The sequence below is a fragment of the Cimex lectularius genome, unplaced genomic scaffold (assembly GCF_000648675.2).
Source record: "Cimex lectularius strain Harlan isolate CLEC.00 unplaced genomic scaffold, Clec_2.1 scaffold52, whole genome shotgun sequence".
NCBI lineage: Eukaryota > Metazoa > Arthropoda > Insecta > Hemiptera > Cimicidae > Cimex > Cimex lectularius.
In genome coordinates this window covers 877,051-903,701 of record NW_019392742.1, presented here as the reverse complement: position 1 = coordinate 903,701, position 26,651 = coordinate 877,051, and the positions used below count along the sequence as shown (strand labels likewise).

At 36.4% G+C, this 26,651-nt stretch overlaps 1 long non-coding RNA gene across 3 annotated transcripts; it reads right to left on the bottom strand.

Moving 5' to 3' along the window:
- Positions 1–6,247: 6,247 nt before the first annotated feature.
- On the bottom strand, positions 6,248–26,295 carry LOC106664968. 3 transcript variants are annotated; one of them, XR_001340257.1, is made up of 6 exons: positions 26,199–26,295; positions 25,981–26,039; positions 25,581–25,920; positions 10,012–10,121; positions 6,402–6,500; positions 6,248–6,337 (listed from the first exon to the last, which is right to left on the bottom strand). It is a non-coding gene; the product is annotated as an uncharacterized LOC106664968 (long non-coding RNA). The 3 variants fall into 3 exon arrangements; XR_001340259.1 differs by lacking the exon at positions 10,012–10,121; XR_001340258.1 differs by lacking the exons at positions 6,248–6,337; positions 6,402–6,500 and adding an exon at positions 7,282–7,887.
- Positions 26,296–26,651: the final 356 nt, after the last annotated feature.

Here is a 26,651-nt window from a genome sequence, read left to right as displayed (position 1 = left end):
AAGGATGAAGTTCTTATAATCCAGAAATAGGTGCTTTAAAAAATAGCATGTATGAAGTTCGTCTAACTTATAATTTTAACGAAATTTCGAAATTTTGTAGATTAACCAAATTCTGAATATAAATTCATTATTTTTTCCTGGCCCACTTGACCAATTAATATCATTCAATTAATTAAGGTTTTTAGTTGAGATAAAAAGTGAGTGTCACGATCTCAATTCAAAATTCAAAAAGGTGGGGTTGAGATGGGATGTTAGTGCCCGAGTGGATCGAAGTCACGATACCTCAAGTGGTAGAGTAGCGGCGTATCAAGCCGAAGGTCGAGGGTTCGAATCCCGCTTGTGACACTGACTTTTTTATCTCAACTAAAAACCTTCATTCATTAAATTCTGAATATAGTTCGGACGTTACTCCATTAAAAATAACCACAAAATCTTTCAAATTTGTACTATCATCACTCCCAAAGAAGGTTTTATTAACTTCCAATATGGTTGTCAACTTTGGGTTTTTCTTATTTGCAAAAAAAATTTAATTATTTTAACAACCTGTAAATTTTTGAAGAGGCACTCCAGAAGAACATTACCGATATGTCCAAAAGTATGTAATTCTCACAAATCCCAAAGAATCGCAACCAAAAAACCAGAAAAAATGCCCTCTCATTAATTACGAAGATACTTAAACAACGAATTTTGGTATTAACTCAATCCATATCTAGAAGAACCTTAACGAAATTTAAGAAAATTTTTATGTTTAACAAAAATAATATCTCCTGATCAAACGTCGCCCGATTTAAAATAACCCTAAAAAAATCATTCGAATTGCTTTACCAATTTGTCAATCCCAAAAGACCTTGCGTTGTCGTTTAGACTTTTGTTATCCAAAAGAAAAATCCTCATGCACGAAAGGGGCCCAATTTTAGCAAATATGTCCAGACAGAAGGTATCTGATCTAATCCTGAAAAATCCTAAATAATTACTAGATTACCTTGAATAACTTTCCATGATTTGATGATAGTTTTGTTATTAACTTTTTTATTGCTGTATTATTTAAAGTGGTAGTTTGTGAGCATCATCAAGAACCTATATTTTCAATTTCCATGATTTAGCAACCTGTCAACTAAATTTTTCTTTTCGTTTCCCCTGTCATGATAAGGAGTTTTTCCTGAGTTTTTCGTACATACCTATATGTTTATAGGACATTTAGGAAAAACATCTTTATATTAACCCCTGTCACCACAGGACAAAGCCGACGAAGGATGACAGTCGTCTTGAACGCATTAACAGGTACACATTTTTGTGACCCTTTTCCCCTCTTCACCGGTTATTGTCCCGCCTCATTTTATTATATACACCAATACGATACTTTTTATACCTGCTTTTTTTGCACAATATATCTGCACAAAATATAAAACTAGGAGTAAGTATTATCGTGATAATTTAAAAGAAATGAAAATTCAACAGGATGATATTTGTACTAATTTGTGAAATATGTAATCTTAATAATAGAATACATTTAATTAATTATAATTTTTTAATTTATCAACTTCTACTTAATGCTATAAATAGTCAATTGTACACAATTTTTTCGAAATGAAAAATTTGTGTCACAAGCGGGGTTCGAACCCTCGACTTTCGGCTACACAGTCCCGCTAATGTAGTACAATCGTTAATAAAAAGTGTTTCTGTATGAGGCCGCGATTTGCTTACAATTGGAATGAAATCGGGGAGTCGAAATGAGAAGTTTGTGGCATGGGCGATCGAAGTCACGTCAGCTAAAGTGGTAGAACAGCGGCGTATTTAGCCGAAAGTCTTGGGTTCGAATCCCGCTTGTGACACTAATTTTTCATTTCGAAAAAAATGTGTATAATTAATTAAACATTTAATTAATCTCAGATTGAAATTTTGAAAATGTTTTTTGCCTAAAAGCTCTGAACTAGTAACCACTCGGAAACTTGGTATTATTTGGGTTTTTAATATTCAATATGCCGATGACCAATGCTGTAAAAACAAATATCAATTTCAATTAATTAAGGTTTTTAGTTGAGATAAAAAAGTCAGTGTCACGAGCAACAATAGGCTTAGGTTAGTTCCTTACATAGTTCCATGTTTATCTCATAATAATTCGTTATCTTGTAAAATTAAAAAAATCATTGCTTTATTTTACATATTAACTGTCTATCAAATGGCGAACTATAAATTTCATAAAATCACTAAAATAAATAAAAAATAAGAATGGGGTTATGATAGGCCCTTGCATAACCACCATATTAATCATAGGAATCTTTTTTTTATTAAACTCATTATTTTTATTAAACATAACTCTACAGCTTTATTTTATTTATTAACTATCAAATGACGAACCTTAAATCTAATAAAACCATTAATATAATGCAAAAGTAACAATAGGTTTAGGATAGTTCCTTACAAAAACCCCATGTTTATTTCATAATAATTCGTACTCTCGTAAAATTAAAAATTTCATTGCTTTATTTTACATATGAACTGTCTATCTAACAAATGACGAAGCGTAAATTTCGTAAAACCATTAAAATAAATAAAAAGTAAGAATGTGGTTAGGATTGCCCCTTGCATAACTCCCATGTTAATTCATAACAATCGGTTATTTTTATTAAATTCATAATTCCAAAGTTTTATTTCATTTATTAACTGTCTATCAAATGACGAAATTTAAATCTAATAAAATCATCAATATAAAGCGAATGTAGCAATAGGCTTTGGATAGTTCCTTGCATAATCCCCATGTTTATTTAGTAATAATGCGTTAAGTTGTATAATTAAAAATTTCATTTTTAAACTTTTGAACTGTCTATCAAATCATAAAATCAATAAAGTTCTTTTTTTAAATTGAGAATTTCATAGTTTGATTTTATTTATGAACTATCTATCAAATCCTTTGCACAACTCCCCATTTTATTTCATAATTATTCGTTATCAGGTAAAATTAAAAATTTCATTGCTTTATTTTATTCACTAATTTCGTGGTCCGCTTGACCAATTAATATATTACAATTAATTAAGGTTTTTAGTTGAGATAAAAAAGTCAGTGTCACGTGCGGGATTCGAACACACGATCTTCGACTTGATTCGCCGCTGCTCTACCACTTGAGCTATCGTGACCTCGATCCACTCGGACGCTAACTTCCCATCTCAATCCCACCTTTTGAATTTTCCCTCCTTTTTGCCATTTTTATCTCAACTAAAAACCTTAATTAATTGAAATATATTAATTGGTCAATTGGTCAGGACCTTAACAAAATCTTCAGGAAAACGCAAATTCTTCCTGAAAAATCCGAAGGACCAGAACAAAAATATGAATAGCAAATTTTAAATTTTAAAGGACGAAATATCAAACTGTATGACAGTATACAGGGCGCCCTTTTTAGATGGCCCGGATGAATTTCTCTTGAACCCATGGCTCTTCCAGAAAATTTAAAAAAAATACTTGTTTAATATTTTTTAGTCTAGTTTCAAATGTTTACCTTTTTTTTGGAGAAAAATAATAGAGGGTACCTCAGGCCCTAAACAGTTGGACTTTTCGAACGTTGGCAGAGGAAAACCCGAGAATGTCTCTTGTCATCATCAGATGGTTTACAGTATTAACGTTTTGTTAAAAATTTCAAATACGACCCTATACATCCTGACATTTTAAAGGATTTTTGGCACTGAAAACAATGTTTTAATAGGATTTTATATTGATCATAAAATGAGAAAGTTTTGGCAGAAAGTTTGAAAAATCGCATTTCGTTTGTTTCTTTGTTAATTTTAGTTTTAGCGAAAATATACTTCATTAAACATATTAAATTCATTGGATTTCATGGTCCGATTGACCAAATATATTCTTTTCAATTAATTAATCTTTATGTAAGGTATTGAATGAAATAAAAAAAATCAGTGTCACGGCGGGATTCGAACACACGACCTTCGGCTAAATACGCAGCTGCTCTACCACTTGAGCTATGGTGACTTCGATCCACTCGGACACCAAAGATTACTTAATTACTTTGGCTTTATCCAAAAGATTCTTAACGAGATTTTCCGCGAGTTATGAGATTATCCTCACCTCAAAGAGCCTTAAAAAATCTGCATAACCAAGTCATTCTAATCCAGGGACTTGTGACATGACTAAATCTTTTATGCTTTCTTCTTTATAAGTACCACTTTTTAGATTAAATTACAAAGTACCATGACCAAAAATTTGATATTTAGTAAGTATTTTTATCCAAAAGATTCCACACTCATTTCCAGAGAACCTTAGTAACAAATCTCAAGAATAAAGTCTTTCTAATCTATTAGATCGTTAAGGAAATGTCGCGAATGGTGTTATTTTATACCCAAAAAACTTTAAGGAAGTATATTTTTATATAATGTTACGTTTTTATTGATTTGCCTTATTTTCTGATTAGATTTTTTTCACAATTGCATAGAACTTGACGAAATGTCCCAATCGAGCAAAAAATGGAGGATAATCTTTACGCAGCTTAAAGAATTATCAAAATCTAAATTATAATCCAAATTTTCATCATATAAACTTCATAATGTCGAAAATTAATAGGCGATTATCAAGCGAGATTGCCAAAGAATATTTTTTTTTTAAGTGGTATCTTAATAGTTTCCGATTAAATAAATATATTTTGTAATATTATTTAATGATACGGTTAACCGTGGTAGCATAATGACGACAAATCCTGCATGTCAGATTGAAATGTTGTTTAACAACTCCAGTGTGAAATTAATCCAGTAACGAGCCTTTGCTCGACCCCGATCTTGAATTTTTCCACGGTCGGCACATTCGACCCGAATCACGTCTTCCATAAGCTTTCTCGGAAGCTTATGAGATGACTATGCTTTCTAAACAAGACCGATTACAACGGTGGAAGGAAAAACACGCTATTAAAACTTCACTCTATTAAAGCTTCTTCGACATTAATTGGGCATTTAAGGTTCAAAACTGGTACAAATGAGATACGGAGTGGGTTTAATAAGGGTGGCGAAATGATCGTCTTTTACGATTATCTTTGCTCTTTGGGATTTTTCCGTTGAGCCTGAAAGTTGACCGACTTTAGTGATCATAAGAATTTTGATTTGGTAAAAAATAAATAACATAATAAATATAATATTTAAACAAAGTGGATGTTAAGATCATATATATCAAGGTACATATCAAGGTCTGTCAAAACATGAGGATATAAAACTACCAAAATGATCCTCCAGAGTATGGTCCATTATTGTATGTATTCTTTGGTTTATTTACAAACGTGTTGTTTGCCTAAACTGGAAGTACTCACGGAAAAATCAGAAAGGAAGATTAAACTGTTATAAAACCAGGTTAATATTAAATTTTATCTATTTTTAACATGGCGAAAGAAGCATCGAAAATGCCGCATGACCCGGACACTCTGGTTAGTCCGGCGGATATTAAAAATTCCTTGAAACAATTAAGCTGGAATGAAAAACTAAAGGTGATAAAACCGACAATCAAACCTTGGGTCCCTGAAATTTTCAGAAAGAAAGAATTGTACTTACATGATTAAGGATAGGGCATACCCGCCTAACACATGGACATCTCATCGGCAAGAGACCAAGGAAATACCCCATGTGCGGCGCAACTGTAACAGTAAGACATATTTTAGAAGAATGCGAACAACCAGCGCCGCACAACTTGGGCCGCCCAATGACATAACAAAAGTGCTTAAGCACAACAGTGATTATAAACGAAAAGTCATTGATTACTTAAAATTAATCAACGCGTATTGCTATATATAACCCACCACACGTGGGACATACACCTTTTTGTATGAATGTATTTATTTGCGTGAATGTCGAAGTATGCATGGGTGTGGCTGTGACGGAATATCAAGTATTCACAGGCCCACCAAATTAGTATAGATATGTATATACTTTGTAGTATGATGTGAGGGACGGGTCATTGGTTTTCGTTGGTTTAAAATAATAAAAAGTCAATGGCACGAGCGGGATTCGAACCCACGATCTTCGGCTTGATACGCCGCTGCTTGCTGAAAAATGGCAAAAAGGAGGGAAACTTCAAAAGGTGCGGTTGAGATAGGAAGTTGATGTCCGAGTGGATCGAGGTCACGATAGCTCAAGTGGTAGAGTTCAATTCAAATAAATCAAAAATAATAATTGACTAACCACAAAACTAACCACAATAGTAATAATCGTTTTTTTTTTTTTTTTTTTTAAGGATTTTGAACCATGTAGTTCCAAAGTGAGGCGTCATCGTTACCGCTTTGATGGTAGGAATGCCGCACAGTTGTATTCCAAGACGTAAAGTAAAACTTCGATCGGGTAAGGCAATCTTCTGGAAGATTAGGAAAGATTACTTACTACCTGTCCCTAAAATGCTACTTACCCAAGAGCGGTACCTCAAGGAAGAATCTTAGGGCCATCCTCTACACAACCCACACATTCCTGTCCTGGAACGATCCCGTTTATTCTCATAAAGAAACTGCCGTTCCCACCATCTGAAAACCCATGTCAAATCAAATGAGCAGTGGTTTACGCGGTGGACGACAATAAACATACAAAAATGTCCAAATTTCACCCTTCGGAGAATAATCACCGCTGACATATACTACAATGGCCTCCAAGAGACGACAGGATGTTTGAATTTAATCAAAACTTGCAAATAAATCTAGGTACCAAAAAAAGAGAACGAGAGGGAAACACCTCCTTTAAGAATGGCACCATCCTTCGGATACCAGATAGAAGGAATAACACAAGAAGATAGAGGGGTGGGAGTATTCGGTCCTGGAACCAAATACTCAGAACCCATGGGAAAATACACCAGTATGATCCGAGCTGAGATTCACGAATCGAGCATCTCAACTCAACCTCTATAAAGGGTACAAAAACAAGAACTTAGCTATCATGTCAGTTAGCCAAGCAGCCATCAAAACACTAAGCTCAAACATTTACATCTACACGGAACCCATACAAACAAGACGATAACTAAACAGATGCTTCAGAATTCTTAGAAGATTGCAGGATCAAATTTTGAAGAACAACAAAATCTTCCAATTTAAAACGTATCCAATCCAAAATTTAACGAAACATCGTCATCGATCATTTTATGTATCCAACCTTACCATTTACAATGACCTTACTTTCCGATAAAAATATTTATCTTTAAGTAATTCAAGATATCATTTTACAAATAAAAAATATGGTATAAACAAACATAAATTCTGGAAAAATATTATTTTTTTATTTATTTTAAATTATTTACATTATAATTGTGTCTTGTTGATCTTGTTTATTTTAAACTTTTGTTGGCTTTGCTATTTGTGGTAATTGATAGATCTTTTTTTTGTGAAGAGAGGCCGATGGTTATCTCCCATTATGCTAGTCGCTGCTCTTTGGAATTCAGAAGGGTCGACCGCCGTCCCAAATAGCATCTCGGCGTCCTCCCGAATCCTTTCACGTCCTTACAAAATGCTTTTACGCCCTGGTAGACAAAAGCTTGGAAGCTTTCCACCGTCAGGTAGGCAAACACGAAGCCGCATGTACACCTACGAGTTAAACGGCCGTTTTATTTTTCTCAAACGCGCCTCTGGCTCGTCCTTGCCCGCTGATCCTCGCCAGTCTCGCGTAACAGTTCGAGGAAAATTTGCGCAATATCATGAATTGCAAATAATGCCGGGATCCTCGGTGAAATCCGCTACTCGGTCGGAATCTGATCCACCGGCCTTGTTTTGTAAAATAGTATTTCGATTGTTTAAAAAAACACCATCGGCGCCGATCGGCAATGTAAATCCCATCCTTGAAATATAATTCTTGTTTTACTGATGGGTGCGAAATTTGCAGACCTCTTTGTCCCAGAAGGACAACATGAAGGAAGTTCCTGGAAGGCTAGAAAATACTGATTATCATAGATTGTCAAAGTATCTGCAAAATAACAATAACCATATACTATCTTGAACAATCTAAAAATTGATTATATTATAAAATAAATAAACATTGTTTTTATGTTTTTATTATTATTTAGCATAATGATTATTTGGGGATCCTGAGATGCGGTCTGGTGTGACGTAGGTTACAGAAAAACATTTTCATTATCGTGCCAACGTTTCGACCTTTATTGAGATCATCTTCAGGGCCTGGGATTTATAAACATTGTTTAAATTGTACAAATACATGTAGAATGTGAAAAAAGTGCATTTATACAATGCTAGAAATTTTAGACTCAATCAAAATATTTGTACTAACTCGAAGTGTTTGTTTTCTGTGTAGGTGATCAAATACTTTGATTGAGTCTAAAATCTTTAGCATTGTATAAATTTACTTTTTTCACATCCTACATGTATTTGTTTAATTTAAACAATGTTTATGAATCCCAGGCCCTGAAGATGATCTCAATAAAGATCGAAACGTTAGCACGATAAACAAAATGTTTTTCGAAAACCTACGTCACACCAGACTCACGGTCGCTAAACACCACACATTTAGCATAATGTTGCGTCCTGAACGGCCAATTTTTTTACAATAATCATATTAAAATAGAGTCATACTACAACGCAGCGAAACAAAGCGTACCCAAGTGATGGCGGTCAATGGATGAGCAAATGTACACAAACATCTAATACCACCTTTTGTAATAAAATGGGAAGTCGAAATGAGGAGTTTGTGGCATAGGTGATCGAAGTCACGGTAGCTCAAGTGGTTAATGCAGAGGCGTATTGAAGGTCGTGGGTTCGAATCCCGCCTGCTACACAAATTTTTCATTACGAAGAATCTGAATGTGCTGTGTTGTATGTATATCAATCTTCTTCAGCTTCCCATTCAGTCCTTTTAGGATTCATGTTTTTTCCTGCTTCCTTTGATACATTCTGTTGTTTTTTGTCCAAAATTTCCTACAACGCTGTTGAATGGTTTATGTTCAAAGAGTGACTTCTACTGTTACCTCTTTTTCATTTTGTTCTTTTGTCTAAGATACTCATTGAGAGCGTAAATCTCTAGGCTACAGATGGGTTGGGGACCTATCGGAAGTATGGCAACCCATTTTCTTGCCATCTACTACCACAAGTACTGGACCCCAACAGAGGGTGACTTGAATACCTAATTTATTGAGTGTTTGGTAATTAAGCACTATCGATGAGCTAATGATGTTTGAACTTAGAACTCAGATGACTGCTTGGCTGATATGATAGCTATATGCTTGTTTTTGTACCCCTTATTAGACTGGCTACTTCTCCCAATTGGGTGGACATCAGCCTGGTGTGCATTCGCATAAGTCCTGAGGATTTAGTTATAGAAGCGAATATTTTCCTCCTTTCTAGATCCATCCAAGTACCAGTACGTGGTGCCGTACATGTCCACTTAGCAGTATGTAGGTCTCCTTAGGAGGAGATAATAAAAATTGATTTTGAATTTGCCTCATCACTCATTAGGACGCAACTGACGATTAAACATGATTATATGAACCAAATCCCTTCGCCTCAAATGTTCCGTTTAATTCCATCGGGAAAAAAATCGCTTTATGAACTGAAACCAGTGAAAACACTTCTTCAAGCATAGACAGTTATTAACTTTATAAAGTTAACAAGAACTCGCAGAAACAAAACTTTATCTGGAATTCTGAGCGACCAATTTTCAAATAAACTATGGTTATAATTCACTAGTTTCGTGGTCCGCTTGACCAATAAATATCTTACAATTAATTAAGGTTTTCAGTTGAGATAAAAAAGTCAATGGCACGAGCGGGATTCGAACCCACGATCTTCGGCTTGATGCGCCACTGCTCTACCACTTGAGCCATGGTTGTAATGTAAATACAATAATTTCATAAAATTAGATTTATTTTTCAGCTGTAAAAAAACTCAATTTGCTGGGCTAAAGTGCAGTGAACCATTCACACTTACGAAATGGTCTGTATACTTATATCCTGACTTCTCATCATATGAGTTTTTATTCTCACTTTCACACACACACTCTCTCACTCTCTTTGTTTTTGATTTTATAAAGTTGTTTACTTACAAAACTTTACCGTGAAAACGGACATTTTATGTACAACAACCCGATAGTAACGACGTATATATAGCAGCTACAGGACGAACAGAGTGGTCACAAGCAATCATCCAAATCGCCTAGAACGAGAACAACTTTACTAACAATCGGTTAACCAATCTAGGTTTACATTTCATGAGCCTTTAGTTTATGATTAACCTAAAACAAACAACTATAGAATTATACATGGTTCGTTGGTCGAATAGGACGAATTCGTGACTTGTTATGGTTGTTGGCCGCCTAGTTTCGCTTTTCGCTTCTCATTAGCGGTACGACCGCTGCGAAATTATGTTCCTTATGCTTTTAAATGATTGTTCGCACTGGAAAGCAATTTAAATGCTTTGTAAATGTTGCAATTTGATTATCACGGCGCACTGTAGTGCTTTGGCCAAGATACATACCTTTACATGATTTTTCGGTTTTTCTCACCCTCATATCTCAGCTTCCTCTTAAGATGGGCTTTTGACATTTGATACTTAAATTAGGCTTAGGTCGCATAGGACATTGTAAAAATTTGAGAACTTAATAATAAGCCTTTTCGTAAGAGGAGAATTTAAAAAATGGCATTTTTGTTACTAATTGATTAACTGATCACCAAAATTATAAGGTACTTCGCGAAAAGCTACAAACATGAAATTCGAAAAAACGTTAGGTTTTATATAGCAAGTAAAGGAAAAAAATCAGAAAATTGCAATTTTCTAAAAATTAGTGCCGCTTTTGTCGGAAAGAGTATAGTCTCGCCATCAAAATTATAAAGTACTTCCTGTATAGGTAGAACCATATAATATGGTACAAAGGTCTAAGAATGTGAAAATTGCAATTTTCCTAAAATTTGTGCCACTTTAGATGGGGGGGGGGAGTTTTATCATGAAAATTGCCGGATAAGGCACTTCCCATATAGGTAGAACCGTGAAATTTGGTACAAAGGGGTATTGTAAGTAAAAGAAAAAATCTTAAAATTGCGAGTTTCTTAAAAATTTATGCCGCTTTAGGAATGGGAGAATAGTTCTAAATGGGCGAAGTACACGCATCCAACAATTTAAAAAAATAATTAAATTTCATTTAACATTTCACGTTCAAATTTTTGCGCGCTCAATTGGTTGATTAGAACGGGTGATTTTGTTGGCCCAGACGGCTCCAGGAGTGAATAATTTTTTTTATAAATCTTGTTTAATGAAAAGGAAAACTATAAATAATAAATTTTAGACACGTCTCCGATCTGGACCATTTAATTAATGGAAAATACCTACTTATTAAGAAAAAATAAAAATACGATTACGCCCAAGGGGCCAATCTCTCAGCTCTTCAACAAAAGCCCAAACGAACTTAAGAGAAAATCTACGACATGCAAAATCGCTTCTCTGCCCTAGGCAACGTGAAAAAACCCAAGACACCGTCTGCATACTGAAGCGAGAAAGTATGATATCCCAACAAAATCTTAACCGTGTAAAAAGGGCCAAGTTCCAGACCCACTCCAAGAAAATGATCAATATAATGGTATCTTTACTGTGGCCAAGTCCGTTCTTTTTTTGTCCACAGTTCTTTCATTTTTACTGATTAAAACCTGGCCAGTTTCTGAATGAGCAAGGAGGAGTCTATAACCTTTTCCTTTTCTTATGAGTTCTCTACCTTCCCTTCACCCGCCTAACCTGTATGAGAAAACATAGTCCTGATGTTTTAATATTCAGAAACTGGCCAAGAGTTAACCAATACAAATAAAAAAACAATGTTGCTCATAAAAGTAGGGGTGAAGTGAGGTTGGCCACAGTGTAGATATCACTACTACTTTGAAAGGCTGCCTTTTTTGGAAGGGGGTCTGGAACTTTTATCTTTTCTTTTGAGTTCTCTCAGGTTATGGACTAAAAAGACAACGGACTTGGCCACAGTGAGTACAGGGTGTTCGGCTACTCGTGCTACAAACTTTGCCAGTAGATTCTACATTCAAAATGGAACCAAAAAGTCCGAATTATCTATGTTCCGAATCTCAACAGTTTTGGAGTTATTCTATTTTTCTGATTTTTTAAGATTTCACGACTTTGCTTCTAATAAACAACGATAACTCCAAAACTAAAAGGTTTTGGACAAATCCGTTGAGACCATTGAAAACTATATTCGAATCCCGCTCGTGCCATTGACTTTTTTATTTCAACTAAAAACCTTAATTAATTGTAATTGAAAACTAGGTTAAATTTTCAATAAGATGTGTTCAATACTAAACTTGTAAACTTTCGTGAAATGAGCGCTGTAGTAGCGAGAACTTTGAAACAATTTTTTTTTGTCAAAGTTGAAAAAACTTACTATGGTGATTTTAAACGACTATTTCCATAGAGACCAGCAAATTTCAGAAAACGTACTCCATTTAATATCCTTTTTAGTGGTGTAATTTCTTTTTTAATTACTTTTGTGAAACATTAAGAAATTGATGAAGGAGAGGAAAAAACGGTGGTTGACGGATTGCTAAGGTGGAGAAAAAAACTTAAGGAAATTTTGAATGAATTTATTAAACTTTTTTTTAAATTTGGGTTCTAAACCGAAATAATGCAAGTGTTTACTTATTTCCCAACACGACTGCAAATTTTATTAAAAGATTATTTTATTGTTATTCCACGGAATAAAAGAGTTTTAAGATTCAGAACTTTTTTAGTTATCTATGTGATATTTTTTTAACACTATGGCTAATTTTTCTAATGAAGAATACATTAACATACATTTTATATACAGATGTATATTAAGTACAGGTTTTGCGGGAAAGCGACGGCAGCGCGTCGAAAATTCAATGCGGAGGGTGGAGAGCATTTCCAATCAAAATTAAAAAACGGTCAATAAATTCATTCAAAAATTTATTTATTTTTATTTTTTATTATTATTAATCTTTCGGCCTTACCAATCCTTCAACCACGGTTTTTCTTTTCGTTCATCAATTTCTTCTTCTTTAAAAAAAAATTAAAAAAGCAATTGCACTACTAAAAAGGATATTAAATGGAGTACGTTTTCTGGAATTTGTTGGTCTCCAGGTTTGGAAATAGTAATTTAGAATCGCCATAGTAAGTTTTTAAATTTTGAAAAAAAAAATTTTTTTTCAAAGTTCTCGCTACTAAAACGCTTATTTCACGAATTTTTACAAGTTTAGCATTGACCTCATCCTATCGGAAACTTAACCTAGTTTTCAATGATATCAACGAATTTCTCCAAAATCTTTTAGTTTTGGAGTTATCATTGTTTATTTGAAGCAAATTCGTGAAATCTTTAAAAATCAAAAAGTGAAATAACTTTCAAAAGTTCTCGCTGCTAATAGCTTACACGTTTACAAATTTAATGTTAATCACATCTTATTGGAAATTTAATGTACGTTTTTCAATGATCTAAACGGATTTGCCCGAAACCTTTTAGTTTTGGAGTTATCATTGTTTATTTGAATCAAGGACGTGAAATCTTTAGAAATCAGAAAAAGTGAAATAATTCCGAAACTGCTGAGATTCGGACCATAGTTAATTCGGACTTTTTGGTTCCATTTTGAATGTAGAATCTTCCGCAAAAGTTTGTAACACGAGTAGGCGTACTCCCTATATCATTATATTGATAGGCTAATTTTTTGGGAGGGGGGAAAAGGGGCCCTTTTTTCATGGTTAGGTTTTTGTCGGAACATATTTAACACATTTGCCTGTTTTGGTAAAATAAGTTATCATTTAAGTAATTTTTTTACTTTTATTCGAACCAAGCCGTTGGCAGATACCGTGATTATTTTTTTAGTTCTATTTGATTATCAAAAATTGTGTTGCACCCAGCTGATACAAGCTCTGTCGACTAACTAGAAAGCTTTTTAAAATATATTTGGATCGTTTTAGTAAGTTCAAATTCTTAAATGTGGATGAAAACTATTTACAAAGGGAACAACAGATGGAAAAGTCAACATCCTTCAGATGTCAGGTGCAAAGCCAGCCCAGGTAGCTAAAACACGGGTTTTAAAGTTTGATGATCTTCAATGATGTTGAAGAATTTATTTTCTGATCAACTTAATATGTATAATCCATGTGGGCATTGAAAAGAAATTAAAAAAAAAATACTCTGTAACAAAGGCCGGCTTTCAATGGATGGTCTATTTTCCTACGATGAAAAACTGAGCCAAGGTCGTCGTCTCAGGAATGCCCATTATCACGGCCAAATGGATGTCTATCGAAATCACGAGATAGGATCCGGCAATCATCCTTCATGACAAAAGGACCCCGGCATAAATCACCGCGAGTCCGAAGGGAAGACTGCCGGTGACAATGGGGCAGATGCGGGCGCAGCTGGACCGTGGTTTCCTCCTTTTTCCAAACGGAAAACTAAGCCCGGGTCCGGGGGGGATTAGCGAAAGCCCTTCCACACAAGTGGGGCTTTTTCCCTGGGCGATTCCTGAGTAATTTTATACGGAATGCGCTCCTTTTGTGACCCACAGACTCCCCAGGTATAACCATTATAATTTTCTTTTTTCTTCGACTGAAGGGCTCCGTTATTATACAAATTATACGCACCACTGCAAAGTAATTACCATCTCTGTCGAAAAAAATATTTTAGATTTTTAAGAAGGATATGAAATAATTTCATGATAATGTTTAGATTAAACCTGTTGGAAATAAAATTATCAAATATTTTGGATCTTTGAGATCATTGCGGTCATTCATATATTTACATGCTTAAAGACCCGTCACTAACTCGAAACCACTTTTTAAAACATTATACCCTCTACCTGAGTTTCAATGCTTGGATCATCTGGTCCGCCTTTCATGCTTTTTCCATAAGAAACTTATAGAATTTCTTCATGGAATCTAGGAGTTGATGCACCATTAATGTTGGCGTTTCCGCTCATTTTGATCTGTTTATATGCCATCAATCACTTACTACCAAACTGTTTGGTTATTAATTTTTAATTTATTAAATCCAGCATTGAAGACCCATATTATTGTGAGTTTGTGTAAGGGTTAAAATAAGAATGGAGGTCTGCTGTGCCTCGACCTACTTATAAACTGGCTATCTACTGACGCTTCTAACCGGCCAAAACAGCAGTTTTAAGCAGTCCAAACTACTATATCTATTTGGTTGAGATGTTTGATTTATTTGAACATTTCTCTGTCTTATTTTTGTCCGTCTTACCTCGCCATGCTTATGACCGTGTCATATAACTTCGCCCATTTAAGGGACTGGCGGAAGGAAGCTGGTAGTCACAAAACTGCTCTACTCGAGGAAAATATATGGATTTCTTCTGGACCAGAATCGCATTGCACCACCACATTGATGTGACAAATATGCATGTAAAATCATCCTGACGCCATCCTCGGACACGGAGGCGGCCTTCATGAGTCAGGACGTCAAAGATCCTCAGTCTGATTAAACAAAGCTGTGCAAGATTGGCAATGTTTATCCCTTTACCTGTCATACCACCATAGGTTACAGTTTTTTAAGAACGATGGCGTCGAAGTTTTGAGGATTGAAATTCCTGAAATTCGAAGGCACCGGCGAAACGTTGAAATCTGGCATATCACCATAGATGGCTTGTCAAAGGATTTGACGTAGAGGGATTTACTGAATTGCCTTATACTGCTTATGACAACCAACACAGCGAGCATCCAGAACAATCTACAGTTTGATTTTAGTAAGTTCGTTTCGTCGATGCTTCATTTTTAATTTGTAAAAGGTCTTGTCCGTCTTGCCTCACCCTGTACACCCTGGCCAAATACAAACCAACCAATGAAAAGGCAAAGTATAAAAAAGCTGCTGAGTGGCCACTTGTATTTACCACATTACTGCTAGATGCCACAACCACTTATGGAATTTTCTCGCCCTCCATTCTGAAGCCAATCAGAGTAGAGCCCTTTCAAATATACGCAGGCGCACTACCCCACTGAAACCAGACTCGTCAACCCGACGAGCTCTCACAAATCACTAATGGAACACCGTCGACAGCAAGGGTACTCGCAGCATTAGCCTGCTTCTCGCCTACTAAACACAGCCGACTTGGTTATAAAAGCCAACTGCTGCTCTTGGTTAATTGCTGCATTTCAGTACCTTCGGCCTCTGTGGAGTAAACCGGCTCCGGCCCCCGAACCTCAGCCAACGGTTTACTCTGTCACAGACCACCACTACGCACCGGTCTCGGCCTAGATCCATCGTCTTGACGCTACGAAACAACACCGGCCCTTTTCAGGGCCACAAAACTCCCTGTCACTAAATCTGCTAACAGACGAAAACAGCTTGAATAGACCAAAATTATCGGAAACGACCAAACTATACGTTCATCCCCCCCCTATAAAAAAGTGGTAAGGGTTATAAGCAAGGTGATAGTAAACAAAAGATGGCGAGATGTTGAAATTCATCTGACAGACCAAAACAGGCATTCTAAATTGATAGGAAACGACCAGACTATAGGTTTATACTCTCGCATATGCTAAGCGAAGTGTCAGGGTTATAAACAGGGTGAGGCAAGCAAAAACCTAGCACTGAGAATGAGGAGAAGCCGAAGGCCAAAACAGCCAGGGCAAGCAGGATCAAAATGAACAGAAACGATTAAACCACAAGTTCCCTCATCCTCTCTCGCAGATCCCAAGGGAAAGATAAGGGTTATAAGGAGGGATAGGCAAGACACAAGCCCAGCACTGAAGATGGAGAGAAGCTGAAACGAGTCTGACATACCAAAACAACCAGGAAGGCTAAACTGAATGAACCGAAACGACCAAGCAACAGGTTTATCCCTCGTACAGTCCAAGTGAATTATGGTAAACCTTCATATAAATTCAACACTGAACATGGCGAGAAGCGGGAACGCGTCTGACAGCCGGGGCAAGCAGAATCAAAATAAACAGAAACAACCAAACTATAGTTTATCCTCCTGCAAATCCCAACTAAAAGTTTAGGGTTATACGCAGGGTTAGGTAAGGCACAAACCTAGCACTGAAGATGGCGAAAAGCTGAAACGCGTCTGTTAGACCAAAACATTCAGGATAGGCTGAACTGAATGAACGGAAACGACCAAACTGCAGGTTTATCCCTCGTATATTCCACATAAAAGCACAGTGTTATAAGTATGATAAAACATATAAATCCAACACTGAACACGGCGAAAGACGGAGACGCGTCTGATAGCCAGGGCAAGCAGAATCAAAATAAGCGGAAACAACCAAATTACAGGTTTATCCTCCCGAAGATCCCAACTAAAAGTTTAGGGTTATAAGCAGGGCTAGACAAGAAGCAAATTCAGCACTGAAGATGCGAGAAGCCGAAACATCTGATAGACCAAAATGATCGTAAATGACCAAACTACGAGTTTATCTCCTTACCTCTGGATGAATTCATGATGAACGTTTAGTTTGACCGTTTCAGTTCATTCTTGTCTGCCTATCCATGCTGTTATTCTGCCAGACGAGTTTCTCTTCCTTCGATAATTACCTAATTGAAAATAAAGCTTTCCATGTACATAAATTGTGATGGTTTCATAATTTTAAGATGGAAGTATTGTCTCGAGTTTCCGCCATTTCACCTTAAACGAAAAATATCCTTTGTGTCTATGTGTAGCAAATTGTCAGCATTATTTTACGTATCACGTTGATATTTGCTTTTATTTCATTGCGAAGCCCGTCTAGTGAAGGACATTAGCGATGTAATAGGCAAACCACATTCTGGTCTGGAACTCGTCGAGAGTTATTTCGAAAATTTAAACCAGATCGCTTCTTTGTTACGTGTGCTTAATTCAGAAGTCAATTGTACGTTCCATTCCTGCTAAGCCAAGGTGAAGGCTATGCGGGCTATTATTGAAATCAATCTTACTCCATTAGAACCGTAGCCTTCAAACAGCTTGAAATAGCAAATGAAACGCATAAAGGAGGGAAATTATACCAATTCATGAACTGCATGTGATTAAATTAGTATCGGATTGTGGATTTTTTTCTGGTAGAAGTATGGATAGGCACTTTAGAGCACCCACAAAGGCCGTACACAAAAAATGAGACTTTAGAGTACAAAGCAGGGAGCTGAATTTTCCGAATAGAAAAGGCAAATCGGGATGGTCATTCACAATCAAAATTCCTATAATATGTATCATATTTTTTTTTAAGGATTAAGTTTGACAAGTAGTTTTGTCTTAGCTTAGTCTTCCTATGTAATTTGGCAGTTTCCGATCATTTTGGTTGCTTATTCTTGAAATTTTTAGATCTTTTTTTGCATTTTGAGCTGAAAGTCACGAATTTAAGTAGGGGGAGTCAAGATACGTACAAGTTTGGCGACAGTGATGAAGCAATGACTTTCTTCGACTTTCTCCCTCGGCCATTACACTTCCACGCTTTGCGTACCTGCGAATTCACAAACTTTGCTCCTCAAAACTTTCAAAACTACTACATCGCAACGTTCTAAAATATCTTCCTAGTTCCCTAGTTCAGTGGAATAGACTCAATCCTTCTTCTTAGAAGTATCGGTAGATTTTGTTCGTATATTAGGTTAAATCTCTATTTAGTTGTTACTTGACATTCGAAGATAATATGGGTGGCTGTTTCTCCCCTCCTCATTGCATAATCTGCAGGTGGGATCATCGTTGTATATGCCCATGTTGTGTAGATGTTTTCTCAGATGCCAGTGACCGGTTAGTAGTCTTACAAATCCTCTCAGTCTTGCCCTCTCCAATTGCATCAGTGAGTTTGCCAGTCTTGGTGAGGGTTGTTTCATCATAACAACCCTGTGTATAATGTGCGGTGTCTATGGAGAAGAGGAAGTAATAGTGGCATAATCTGGAGCTGAGGGATGTAGGACATCCAGGTCGATCACAAGGAATGGTATGGTATGATAAAAAGGAAACTAGGAAGCGGGGTTTGTGCTCCCCAGACACTGCAGCCTTCTGGCTGATTGTACCTCCCTAGTTCCTTAGTTCAGTGCAATAGACTCAATCCTTCTCTTTAGAAGTATTAGGTCATTGACCGGTACAATCTGATTCCCTAAGTTTTTTTCGTATGTTAGGTTAAATCTCCATTGAGCTCTTGCTTCATATGCGAAAATGATAAGGGTGGCTGTTTCATCCTTCTCATTACATAATCTGTAGATGAGATCATCGTTGTATATGCCCAGTTGTGTTTTCTCAGATGCCAGTGCTGGTTAGTCACTCTTCTAAGTTTAGCCCTCTCCAGTTGCAGCAGTGTTTTTGCCAGTCTTCGTGAGGGTTGTTTCATCATAAGTTTACTATGTCTAGCACCGCTAGAATTTATCCACTTCTCCTTTTGTTTTGTTTGGATCCATTCTGCGATGGAGGATTCTATTTTTTGTTATAATTTTTATTTGTTTTTGTTATCCCAAGTATAGATAGGGTCGGGGCCTATGTATGGTCTTACAGATCCTCCTCTGGGCAATGTGTCTGTTTTCTCGTTACCCTAAAATTTTTATTCTCCTGGCACCCAAGATATCAAGTTATTGTGTTTCCTCAGGTTTTGGAAATTTTTATTCACTGACTAATTTTGATGTGATACTTTTACATGCTAATGCTTTAATAGCTGCTTGGCTATCAGATCTTATGAGACTTGTTTTGCCAGTATAACCTCTTTTAAGATTTTCTAGGGCACAAGCGTTGATGGCATGTATTGCTGCTTGAAAGGCCGAAGTGTACTTCCCTAATGAGTTTGATGCTCATGTGGCTTGTATAGTAAATGATCTGGTTCCTTCGTTTGCTTTGAAGCCATCTGTATACCGTATCATCATACCAGATGCTTTCCTGTGTTCTTCTTCTCCTTTATAGGCCGTTGTAACTTTATAGGATGCTGGAAAGAATTTTTCCGGGATGATATAGTCAGTCCCCATTTCTAAGAATGGGTGTCTGATTTTGATAATTATGGTTGTACTCGAATTGTTTAGTTCCTAACCAATTTGTTTGTTTCTGGACCCTAAGCGAGCTTTTCCTAGTATAAATGTTTCCAGTGGAGGTAGGTTTAACAGAGTTTCTAGTGCACTTGTAGGGGTTGTTCTCATTGCCCCTATGATACCTAGATTTGCTTATCTTTGTATGCTGCCTAGTGAGTAGCTACTTTCTGTTGAGCTTTGGTCTACCAGATTAATGAGCGTTATTTTGGTTCTTATTACTGCCGTGTACAGCCATTTTCGGTTTTAAACCCCAAGATTTGCCTAGGGTTCTTCTTCTGGTTAATAGCGTTATTTTACTTTTAGCTATAAAATGCTGCAGGTGAGAACAACTGTAGCATTACATGCAATACGCTTATTCAATCTACTATGACGACAGATAAAATAAAACATTTTCGTATACATACCTTTGCTGTTTTGTCTGTCAGACGCGATTCGGTTTCACGCCGTTCAGTGGAGTTAGCCTTAGCCAACTGAAAGCCCTCTATCCTTTCTCTTGACGTCTGTGGGGGGGATAAACCCAAAGTTTTGTCGTTTCCGATCGATTTGATCTACCTATTTTTGCTGTATTGTGTTTGCTATTTTCGCTATTGGACATTGTTCGCTAGAGATCAAGAATATAAATAGGAAAAGGCAAGACACCAATATAGTTAAAACCCTTTGGTCTGTCAGATGCATTTCGGTTTCTCATCATGTTCAGTGTTTAATTAGTGTTTTTCGTGGAGATAAACGTATCGTTTGATTGCATCAGATAATTTGTCTATATTCGCTTTTTAAGTCGGTCAGACGCAGGAATATGCAGGGTGATACACGACAGCCATGCCGACACCTTCAGAACTAGATTTTTTCTTACCTCACCCTTTCTATAACCCTGACCTTTCATTTGTGGTCTGCAAGGGAAAAACATAGGTAACATATTTGCGATCGTTGTGATCTGCCTTACCCTGGCCGTTTTGGTCTATGGTCCCTGGGTCTTCTTCTTAAGACCGACAGGATGATGAACTTGTAGTTTGATCATTTCCGATCAATTTTGTTAGCTGATCTGGTCTGACAGACGCTTTTCCTCGTGTAGCCATCTTAAGTTGTGGGTCTGTGCTTCACCCTGCTTACATCCCATACCTCCTTTTTGGTGTGTACGGGTTAAAAACCATGTATTTTGGTAGTTTCCCATTTATTGATCTAACCAAGCGATTTTCTTACGTCAGACGAGTTTTATATTTTCTTGTTTCACTGACGAACAAGAACTTCTCAGGCAAAAAAATGTACAAATAAACCATACATTTTATGAAATAAAAATGATAATTCGACCAAATGAGCTAATTAAAATTAAACTGCCGTTTGGATGTTTCCAAACATAATTGTTCGGGCCTATCAGACGCGTTAATGGTTCCTCAGGGATAAAAGTAGGACGAGATATGCCCGCAAACTTCTTATATTCTTATTTTAATATTTACAGAAACTTACTAATGTAGAGCTTCGGTGCCGTGACTGGTATAATAAATTAAAAAAGTTAATTGTAGAATGTAAAACATATCATGATAAATTCAAAAAATTCATCTCTATGACTCTGATGGCATATGGAACGAAGACTCGTATACTTAGACAGGCATATTTTAACATAGGCTTGATTTTTTTTTTTTTTGCGTTATGAACTATGCATATTAGCCATGTGACAATTCGTATATGTGTGTTCAATTTTTTTTTGGGGTTATTGTGAAAAAGGGCTAGAGGCGACGGTGGGAATCGAACCCACGACCGCGGCGTGAGTCTCTCATGCTAACCACTCGGCTACCGCGGTCCCCGGCTTGATGTATTTAAATTTAATGTAGGGTAATCATATCCACGTTTTTGAATTATTATTATTATTTGTGAAAAGGTGGTCTGTTGTTGTTGTTGTTGTTTACATATAACTAATGATATTACCATTGGTTTATCATTGCAAAGCAAAACACCCCAGTCCAGCAGAAAGAAAATCTAGATGATTTTTGGATAAGAAAATTGTAAACTTTAGCAATGAAGTGGGAGGAAAAGTAAAGAACTTTACCAAAAAAGCATTAAACTGCAACGTAATGTTTGATAGTACTTGATAGGTCGAAATTTGTTATATGATGGACTTTTCAAAAAGAGATTTTGGAAATTCAGTATTGTACCAGATAAACTCGTCAAGGGCCATGAAAGTGCCCAATTTTTTCCGTTTTTACGTCGATGATAATCACTTTTTATGGTTTTCTTTTATTAAATCATAGACGGAGGTTGAGAACGAGGCTCCAATACGGCGATCCGACGTAACGAGCCCGATTGTTTCAGATCTCTTTTCATCTGGTGGATATCGATCCCATTGTCGGACGGCCTTTGTTCATTTGTTTGAGCTCTTAACGACTCACCAGATAAGGAGCCACTCTTCGAGCCGGATAGGCCGTGAGAACCACTTGGCATAAACCATCAGGCCATCTCACGAAATATTATTCAAACTTTAGTTTTGAAAAACAAATAAACAATCGAGGCTAAAAGCATTCCGAAATTGTTTTCAGCATCAACCTAAACTGGCCACGATCCGAAATAACACTTCTGACCTTTAAAAACAAAAAAATATTCCATGTCGCAAATAAAAGTTTGTCAAACTTAATCCAATAAATTTAACAAAAAATAAAGTCATTAATAATTCTTTATTGCTTAGTGCAAATACAAGGAATATATTAATAAGAAACACTATCTTTTCAACTTTATTGCTTTTGAAAATAGTTTTATGTAGAGTTAAGCCGGCCGTACTTCCCGATTATCTTTTCTCTGCCCTTTCACGCCCCAATTTCCTTTCTGGTTATGCATCTAGGACCTTTATCTATGCGTCTGTTCCACTTCCATTTCCTCTTTTTTATAGCATGGTCCGGTTTGAAGGTGAATCTCTTTAAGTTCTTTTTTTTTCTAAGATGCGCCGTTTTAGAACATGCGAGAATAGACGGACTGCTTATATATAAAATAGTTCTGTACGGTAAACTTAATTTTGACGAGAGATGGAAAAACGATTCAACAAATAGAGTAACATCAAATTATTAGCTGTGTTAATCTGTATTTTGTACTTACATATCAAACTACTAATGAAGGGTGTAGATATTTCGGAGTCTATCAACTATCAATTAATTAATCTATATTTAAGGTATTGGTTGAGATAAAATAGTCAGTGTCATGAGAGGGATTCGAACCCACGACCTTCGGCTAAGTTCACTGCTGCTATACTCACTTGAGCTATCGTGACTTCGATCCACTCGGGCACCAACTCCTCATCTCAACTTACAACCTTTGTAATCGTAACCATTGTAGATCTATGGTAGGTTGCAGCTTAGTATTGCTTCATGCAAACAAACTCTAGTCTGAGGTATAAACCCGAGAGTAAAAGGCGATTTCAAAGCTCATCTGGTTCAACACAACACGACGTTTGTTTACAAATTTACGAGATTTTACCTGCGATTCGGCATATTGATGTCAATTATTTATCCATCTAAACATATTTCTACCTACATAATTTACTTGTAAGCATTTAAATATCTTAAGTTTATATGCCTTTCGTCCATTTATATGTGTAACTTTTTATGTTTCTACATTAATAGAATTGTTTTTAAAATATGCCTTTTTCATTTTTTTCTCACCCTCCTTCTCTCGTTTTGTCTCTTTCATTCACTCTCTCTATCTCTCTTCTTTCTCTCTCTGTCTATCTGGCTTTCTTTTTCGCAGTCTCTCTTTCTCTCTCTCTCTCTCACTCTCTCTCCCTCTCTTTTTCTCTCTCTTTCTCTCTCTCTTTCTTCTTCCTTCTCTCAATTTCTCTCTTTCTCTCTCTCTCTCTCTATCTCTCTTCTTTCTCTCTCTGTCTATCTGGCTTTCTTTTTCGCAGTCTCTCTTTCTCACTCTCTCTCCCTCTCTTTTTTCTCTCTCTTTCTCTCTCTCTTTCTTCTTCCTTCTCTCAATTTCTCTCTTTCTCTCTCGCTCTTTCTCTCTTCTTTCTCTCTCTGTCTATCTGGCTTTCTTTTTCGCAGTCTCTCTTTCTCTCTCTCTCTCTCTCACTCTCTCTCTCTTTTTTCTCGCTCTTTCTCTCTTCTTTCTTCTTCCTTCTCTCAATTTCTCTCTTTCTCTCTCGCTCTTTCTCTCTTCTTTCTCTCTCTGTCTATCTGGCTTTCTTTTTCGCAGTCTCTCTTTCTCTCTCTCTCTCACTTTCTCTCCCTCTCTTTTTTTTCTCTCTCTTTCTCTCTCTCTTTCTTCTTCCTTCTCTCAATTTCTCTCTTTCTCTCTCGCTCTTTCTTCTTTCCTCTCTCTCTCTTCTCTCTCTCTCCCTCTCTTTCTCTCTCTTTCTTCTTCCTTTTCTCACTGTCTCTCTTTCTCCCTCTCTCTATCTTCTTCTCTCTCTCTCTCTCTTTCTCCTTCTCTCTCTTTCTTCTCCCTTCTCGCTCTCTCTCTCTCTCTCTCTCTCTCTCTCTCTTCTTCCTTATCTCTCCCTTTCTTATTTCCTCCTCTCTCCCTCTCTCTTTCTTTTTCCATCTCTCTCTCTCTCTCTCTCTCTCTCTCTCTCTCTCTCTCTCTCTCTCTCTCTCTCTCTCTCTCTCTCTCTGTAGCTATGTTTTAAAGAGGTGATGAAAACGTAAGTTTGTATGTATGTAATCTATAACAATATTAGTAAATTTTGTAATTATATAATTTCTTTCTTTGCTGATTTATTACGGTTGTAATATGTAAATTTTTATTTGGTTATTATCATTGTTCCACATTCAACTTACTTTTTTTATTATTATATACATATGATCATCTAGAAATAATGTAAGGTCAAATTGACCTAGCTCTGCGTAAAAAAATCGTTTATCAAATCAAAAATCTCATCTGGCTCTCTCTCAGTAACTCTCTCTCTGTCTATCTGTCTTTCTCCCTCTCTCTCACTTTCTTTTTGCTTTAAATATACAGTTCAAAGCCAGGTCGCCTCAATATTTGTACTTTGTACTTCAACCTTTGAGCAGAGGTCAAGTTGAATTGAGGTCAACCAGTGGTTGTGGTACAGATCTTTATACGGCTCTCTCTTTCTCTCTCACTCTCTCTCCCTCTCTCTCTCTTTCTCTCGCTCTCTTTCTCCTTCTCTCTTTCTTTCTTCTCCCTTCTCTCTCTCTCTATCAAGTGGTCACTGTCTCTTTTTCTCTGTTTTTTTCTATGACCGGCCTTCATATTATATTGCTAACTTCTAATTTATTCATTACCGATCATGTAGGCCTCGTTTTGTTGGCTTGTCCGCTTCCCCATCAGCAGAGTGAGATCCATCCTGTATCACCCTGCTTATAACCCTGATTGATCACTTGAAATGGCTATTTACATTACAGACTATGCCAGCAGGCATAAGCAGACAAAATGTTTAGAACTAACAGATTAAAAATTCAACACCCCGTAGACATCACGTAAATAAGTATTTAAATACTTACGTTGATCCTGCGCTTGTGTTTTCATGATAGTAAAATATCTGAAGAGGTTCTTTGCATTTTTATTGTTTGTTGAACACACACAAATATTAAAGTTGACTTATACCTTTGAAACTGCAGTTTTCTGCTTCAGGAAAAACTTATACGATAGAAATATTTGTTTCAAAATCTTTTAAAAAGGCTCTCGAACGTTATCACTGTCTAAGACGCAAACTTAGGACTTACGTTTCTCCCTCGGTTCCGGCTGGAAATCGGATCGTTTTCCGAACCGCTTGCACACACGACGAGATGTTCCTCCGTTTCGGCGTTGTCGTCCCCCCTGTCCATTCGGCTGGTTGTGTATGCTATTTTCGCATGATCCGGCTACTTTGTCTTGCTTTGATAATAAAACATGTGACCGTATTTTTTTATATTATTTTTACAAAGAGAAAAGAAACAAATGTGAATTTTTCAGCCGGAATTTTATTTTCATACTCGTTTTTTAAGCCTTCATTGATTGCGGCTGAAGACGACTAAGGTGTAGATCACGAAGCCAATCACTATCATCTTCTTTATCTCACATAACCTTTAATTAAAAACAATCGTTTTTAAGAATATGTGTTATAAAGTATCATTTTAAAAATACCTTTGCCTTTCTTCTGTGTCACTTCTCCTGCAGCTCCTTGGGACAAAACGTCTACCACCCTGCGAATTAATTTATCAATATACAGACTAATAGAAATTTTACTTGACATTTAAATATAACAGTGATAACGTTTTCAGAGCCTTTTTATAAAACCTAAACTTATAAATATGCCTTATTGTACAACTAAAGGGCTAATTTGTATTTTCAAATTGCTTCACCTCGTTTTATGAATTATCTTTTTATTAGATCCATCATGAACTGAGCGATAAGGTTTATTTAAAAACCTGTCTTGCACGTAAACGAAACACACATGCAAAGAACACATGTTTTCTAAAACAATAAAAGCTTAACCAGTGTAAATTAATTAAAGATTTGACTAAACACTTGTTAATATTAGAAAAAGTGGGCAAAGTAAAAATGAAACCTAGTTTGTTGTGAATATCTTTACTTTTCGTCTGAAAGACGGGTTTCGACTTCTCGCCATGTTCAGTGATGAATGTTCCGCCTTACCCTCCTACTCGCCTGACCTTGGTTTGGTCGTTTCCGATCATTTCAGTCTACCAAGCCGGGCTGTTTAAATCTATCAGACGGTTACGGCTTCTTGCCATGTTATGTTCTAAATTTGTGTTTTGCCTTACCCTACTTATTTCCCTGACTTTTTACTTATGGTC